Below are 7131 nucleotides of genomic sequence, written 5' to 3' on the forward strand. Positions count from 1 at the left end.
CCAGGGCAGTCTGACGATCTGCCCCACACCCAAGGGCTCTGGGGGCGGGCAGCCTGGCAGAGTGACTTTGCGAGCAGCGTCCCTGGGGCCACTCCCACAGCGAGAGCAGTGCCTAACCCCAAAGTGCCAGACACACTCCTGTTTGCGCATAAACAGCCTCCTTAGGGATCCAGAGAAGAGCAGAATCTAAGTTTGACTTTTCCTGAGGTGTTGGTTAAAGAGACAGCGTTTGTTCTTTCGTTCACGAATGAATTCTTAAACCCAGTTTGCGCCTATAAGAGAGAGATGGAGACAGTTATGAGGTGTGTGTGTGTGTGTGTGTGTGTGTGTCTGGGTGGTTGCAAGGTCCCCAGTTGTTACGGGGCCTGTGAGCTACTCTGACCACCAGTGACTTGGGAGCAGGTGCAGGAAACAGGATCCAGGGTTTTCTGACCCCCCTTCCAGAGTCTGACTGTTAGCTCAATCTTAGACATCAGTGTACACATTCTGACGTATTAAAATGAACCCAATATCAAAGACAAAATGTAAGTGACTTGGAAATAAGCCAGCCACATTCGCGACATTCCACGGGCTGCGCCAGCTGCGTTTGGGAGTGACTTGGAGACCGAGTGTGAACGAACGCATCGCTTGGTGGCTGCAAGAAGCTAAGCACCCTATCAACCCTCTGAGCGACCTGCCCGGCCTCCCCTTCTCCCCAGCGAGTCAGGGTGGTCACTGAAAACTCAAGCTTTTGGCAGGTTGTCCGATCATGGATAAGTTAATACAATTTATTACAAGATCGTAGTGACATAATGCATGTAAATCATTTAGCTTAGTGCTCAGTACAGATGGTAGCTGCCATTCATCTTCATAGTAGCTCTTCATTAGTATCCATAGCAATCGAAACGCCAAACAATTATGTGATTGGTGTTTTTACTGTCCATGCCATCTGAGCCAGTGTGGTTCACCTGCGGCGGATGCGTGTTGAGTAAGGGATGCTGTAACCGCCAGGATACAACGTGACAAGGAAGAGACCTTGTCAGGAGGACTCTTGAGAGACTGCCGTTCTGGGAGCTGAGAAGGGACAAAGCCTGATACACTGTTGCATGGATACAAAGTCAGGGTCCAGTGTTCCTCCCCCTTGCAGTCACAGGCCAGGGCCGCCTCCCGAGTCACCAGGGGTTGCTCGGCTGCCTGTGAAGATACTTGTGGGGATGTTGCAACATAGTGTTGTACCCATTGCTTTCAGTCTCTATTTTGCAAGATAAAATACATGACAGTTTACCTGCCTGGGTCCACAGAGCCTTCATTTGCCCTGCCGTCTGCCACATGTCACAGCCGCCTCAGCTGGCTAATTCCCACCAGGCGGGAGACTGGACCAGCTGCGGGGAAAGTTTGCTTCTGGCTCAAGTTTCCATGGTGCTGCAGACCCTGAAAGCTGCCGGGACTTTCCAACAGCGTCTCTGACAGCCACGTGGGACTTGTCACCCACGACTAGATCCACAGCGCCAGTGTTGTCAGTCTAGAAAGGACTCAATGGCCCACTCTCCATGACTGCTCGAATGAGACTCACACCTGAGTCAGTGGCCATGACGCATGATCTGAGAAGCCAATTAGGCCCTGTTTGAATTCCATGATTGTCCCCTTGGGTACTACGCTAGTGACACGTTAATCAGTCAGCTTGCTGAGTAAGGCCCCAAACTAAACATGAAGAATTTTTGACAAATCAATATTAGTCAATATAGATTATACTACTTCACTCTGTTAAAAGTTTTCTTTCAAACATTTTTTATTAAAGTACAGTGGGCACGCAGTAATATATTATTAGTTCAGGTGGACAACATAGTGATGATTCAACGTTTACATCTTAGGATGTGATCACCACGCCAAGGCTGGTCCCCACCTGTCACCATGACAAGTTGTGATGTATTATTGACTATGTTCCCTGTGCTGTACTTTACATCCCTGTGACTTATTTATTTTATTCCTGAAAATTTGTACTTTTTAACCACCGACATCCATTTCAACCATCCCCCAGCCCCTGCCTCTGGCAACCACCAATCAGTTCTCTGTCTCTGTGAATCTGTTCTTATTTTGTTTGGTTTTTTAATATTCCACATTTAAGAGAGATCATACAGTATTTGTCTTTCTCTGTCTGACTTATTTAACTTAGTATAATGCCCTCTAGGTCCATCCACATTGTCACAAGCGCCAAGATTTCTTTCTTTCTTTTTTTAAATTTAACCACAGTGCAGTCAGGGTACATCTTAAAATCAAGGCTTCTTAAAATTGCCATCACCCAGGGGATAGGCATGATCTAATCACTGGAATGCGTCGGTAAGGTAGAGAAGACCCTGGCGTCGTGTGTATTACGTGCGGTGGAACTCAGGTCAGTTCTCAGCGGTGTCATGTGGCACAAACGTGCGTACCATGCAGGACGTCAGGACGTCCTGCCTGCGCTCCCCCGCGGGAGACCAGGGAAAACCGGTGCCGGGACCGCAGCCCAGCGCTGAGGTCGAGGCTGCGGCACTGCAGGCGGGCTGGGCTCCGGGTACCTGGCAGCTCTTTATTGCTCTGCACCTCGGGTCCCTCTGTTTAAACTGAGATGCTCATTAGCATGCAGTGAAAAATAAGTGAGATTATTCATTGAGAGTTTAGCATATTGCCTGACACATGATAAGTTTCATAAATAAAAGTTCTGTTTCCTAACGCGTTTGTGCTGAAGCCGTGTCCGGGAAGTGCGGGGCCGGGACCGTCATCCACTGCCCAGGTCGCTGAGAGTTACTGAGTCTGAAAACAAGGGTGAAAGGTGAAGGTAGAACTGCAGAGCCTTGACCGAGTTTGCGGCCTGGTAGCCCATGACAACATGCTAATAGCTGATCACTGCCCAGTCAGTGATTTGAATCTAAGAAAAAAAATTCTCTTCTAAGTCCCTGCTAAATTAGAATTTTTAGCCAGCATTGAAATTTAAATTTTTCCTGTTAACCACAAAACCTAAAATTTCCCCCAGAAACAAAAACTAATTTATATAACATACTGGTGTCATACTTTGCTTTCCGTATCCTAGCTTGAAGTCAGGGCAGGTAGATATTGCTAAGGCAACTGATGATTTACTGAGTGTTTATAAAGTCCTTGCACGGTTCTAAATCAAATAACTCTGAGTGCAGACAACAGTAACAAACTGTCTACATCCTATGGAAGCACAGGGTTAATGTGCTGGTGCTTTAAATGCTCATTTCAATGTTCCATTTACTTAGAAATCATATACAATGTCTGGATTCTGCTGCCTCCACAGCCCATTCTCTCCCACAAGGCTTTAGTTTGAGTTCCCAGGCTCAATGCAGTTGGTGTATTTGGGGAGTGGTGGCAAGGGACCGGGAGGAGGGCAGAGCAATACTGTGCCTCTGGGACATCGGGCTCTTCCTGCCCGACGTACAGGGAGAAGCCCTGTACAATTCCTTCCAGAATGGTCCCAGCCTCAATCCAGGAGCCGGGTCCCCCTTTGGCGGAGGATGACCCTCGGGACCTTAGCGTCCTGCATTTCCAGGCTGAGCCAGCCTGTGTGGGCCCTGAGGTGGCAGCCATCAGTGGTGTGGGTCAGAGGGGACCAGGGAACGAGGGGACAACCAGTGCATCCACTCCATGGGCCAACTCTGAGCATTTCAGGATGGGCACCCAACTCTTTCCACCAAATCGATTTTTGGTTTTGTGTTTTTAAGAATCCAGATCTTATTTGTATGTAAAAATCAATACTCAAGAGATTAAAAATGACGAGCCAGGTGCTGGCGGGCCCCCAGTCACAGGCTCCGCGTCCTCAGGGCGCCCCTCCTCCCACCTCTGGCCCTCCCCTCCGGTCCTCTGTGGCTCTGGGCACGGGCTGGCTCTCCAGCCGGACAACAGCGCCCAGGCCCGCACTGTCGCCGCAGCAGAGACAGCCTGGGCCAGACGACTGGCGCACAGCGACAGCTCTTCCCTGTCGGCTCAGTGTCTGCGGCGAGGGGCCCTGCCTTTTTCACAGGAGCAGGGTCCTCATGTTCTAAGCCCGGGACGTGTTTTCTGGGCTACAATGTTGCTATTTGTGCAGTGCACACTATTGCCAATGAAAAATGTAATTGCTTTAGCTTTTCTACTGATCCCTCAATTATGATCATTGTGAGAAGAACCCTCCATCCTTCTCAGGGAGCTTCCTCTTCCCAGAACGAAGTCTCTACACAGGTGCTTCTGTGCAGCAGCCGTGTGGGTCTGGCCTGTCCATCTCGGACGGCATGGTTAATAACCGGTGTGTCGCCCTGGCTGTGACACAGCAGAGGTCTGTCCCCCCACCCCCACCGCCACCAGGGGCCAGAACCACCCCTCCGTCGGAATTGGATTGCCACTGTAGAAGGAACACCTCTGGTCCTTCCGCCGCTGACAGTTGGACCTACTGTGGGAACTTAAGAAAAAGAGAACCAGACAGTAATCAGGTTGGCACCGTCTTTACGTTTAGGCACAACAACCAGATGTGAGGGACTCTGGCCGAAGCCACTGAATCTAACTAGAGCAGAGATCCTCAGCCTTTTCAGCTCATGGCACAAATAAACTAGTTACTAAAATTCTGTGGCACACCAAAAATATATATTTTTGGTTGATCTGACAAAATAAATAGGTATAATTTCGACTCGTTCACACTAGACAACTATTGTTGTGTTGGCTGTTGTCATTTTTTTTTTATTTGACAATCTCAGGGAAAAGAGGTCAGTGCCCCTGACTAAATAGTCAGGTTTTGCATGTTTTAAAAACTCTTGTGGCCACCGGTTGAAAATACTGCTCTAGATATCAGGCTCCTTCCTCGCCAGGATGACTTACCCTCCTGTCATCATCATCGAGTATAAGGGTATCATTTCTCAGCACACACTGAGTACAAGGGACTGCGCTAGAACACCATTTAATCCTTACGGCTTTACAAAGTGGGCGTTGCCCCTTTCTGAAATGACAGGAGTGGGCCGGGCGGGGAGAGGCCGTGAAGGACCGGTCGCCCTGCCTTCCATCTCCGTGGTGCCCCACCCACAGCAGAGCTCGGCCAGAGCACCTGCAGCCGGCGCCCAGCCTCGGCCTGTGCGGGGCTCCCTCCCCTGCTCCCAAGCAGATGCGTCGGGACCTACCTTACTCTACCACGACATGGGACAAAGGACACAGGACACACAGTGTTTGTGGATGAAATGGAGGTCAGGAGAGGAAGGTGAACAGAAAGAAGTGACCAGAGCTAGACACTTTCTTCTCCGTTGTTCTCTCAGTACTTTCCAGAAAGGTCCCCCCCCCCCCCCCCCCCCCCCCCGCCCCCCCCGCCCCCCCCCCGCCCGGGGCCCTGCGTACCCCCCCCCTGCCCCGCCCCGCGTGCCCGAGGATGAGTGTCCATGGAGCAGGGAGGGGAGGGCAGTGGAGGGACGGGAAATGGGGGAGGCAGGCTGGCCTCTTGGGGGCCGACAGTGCAGGAGGGTGGGAGGACATTGCCCAAGTCTGTTGTATTTAATTGGATTTTTTAAAAGTTTTCATTTCATGGAAGTTTCTGCTCATCCTTGTGGGGTTTTAAATCTTTTCTGTTGGTCAGTTCTTCTGTGTAATTTGCTTTCTGGTACACTTACTTCTTTTTTTCTTTAAGATATTGCCTTGATCTTGATTGCATGAGAGTTCAGAGAGGTATTGAAAAAAGTTAAAAAGCTCACACAAATTGAAAATGAAAAAACTCAGTTGTTGTCATTATTTTCTTCATCTTTAAAAAGAACCCAGAGAGAAACCAGTTTGAACATAACTGGAGGTTATTATTGTGAGCCTTCGAGATGGAAAATGAGGTTCTGCCCAATTCTCTCAATTTTCTAACACTGTGAGGACGGGCAGGGCTATTCCCTCGTGGTCTCTGCGACGGACCATCATCGGAGAGGCAGAAGCTCAACGAAAGAAATACTGGTGAAAGCCAGTTTGAGGTTAAAATACTGTGATGAGAATCCAGTGTTTCTTGAAATAAAAGACATATCAGACCTCAGAAGTGTGGTTCCGGGCCCCAGTAACAAAATGCACAACCTGCCCTAGGAGGAGAGCCAAGCCTGGCTCCGCCCACCCTTCCTGGGCAGGCGGGACTCACACAGGTGGGCAGCACCTGCCTGAGCTGGAAGAAGCACTCTCTCCTGCATGACTCGTCCAGGTGCCCTCTCAGGTAACTCCGCCTAAGTCACCTGCTAATGAGAAAGCAAGGTGGTAGATGTCGCAGGTGTGAGCACTCCCCAGCCGGTCCTTTCTGTTTGGGGAACTACACATCATCCCTGTCTCTCCAGCTCGGAATGACTGTGCCGGACACCAGGGCCAGGAGCTGAGGAGCTGCAGAGGATGCCAGACGCTGGCTCCCAGGCGCCACTGCAGGGTCAGGAGTCCGCGCCTCCTGACAGGACTCGACATATTTCAGTGTGGCCAGATCTCCAGCTCGGTCTCCATTAACTAATGCCGCATCCAAATCAACAACCAGGAGCCTCCCCCCACTCAAAGATTTTGACACAATGTTTGAAGACTCACAATGTTTGAAGACTCTGCCGAGTTCCCTTTGGAGGCTGTCTCCTCTAATTACCAGGAACGTGCTGCTGGCCTTGGCTTGTCACCATGGGGGAGAAGGGATGACTCGGCAGTTTCAGCTCATGGCCCGTAGTCATGGCAACGATGGAGGCTAACTCTTGGCATAAGGAATACTCTCTAAAGGAAAGTTTGTATCTTGCTACCAGATGTTTGCAGCTTCATTATTGGAAATCAATATGCTTTTCGTGTTTTGAAAAGCTTTAAAGGTCTGTTTTAAAAGTACCGTGTTTTTAAAATAAATTGCAAAGGAAAAAACTGCATTATGTTTCCTAAATATCACCGTATGCTCAATCACCTTTCCAGCTTTTCTGAATGCTTTCTGAACGTCCTCCTACTTGGGCATTGCGCAGAGTGTGTTTCCGATTCATCCAGTCACCAGATTCTAACTGAGCACATGGCCTGTGCCAGCCACACACCCTGCCGAGCGCGGGAGGCTGTGGGCGGGAGATGGGGAGACAGCATCAATATTTGCTGTGTTGGGCCACGAATCCACGAGAATCAGAAATATTTAACTGAAATGCAGAATGAAGAGACAATTGTCATTCCTTCTCA

Source organism: Molossus molossus, unplaced genomic scaffold (assembly GCF_014108415.1).
Source record: "Molossus molossus isolate mMolMol1 unplaced genomic scaffold, mMolMol1.p scaffold_m16_p_16, whole genome shotgun sequence".
In the NCBI taxonomy this organism is placed as follows: Eukaryota; Metazoa; Chordata; class Mammalia; order Chiroptera; family Molossidae; genus Molossus; species Molossus molossus.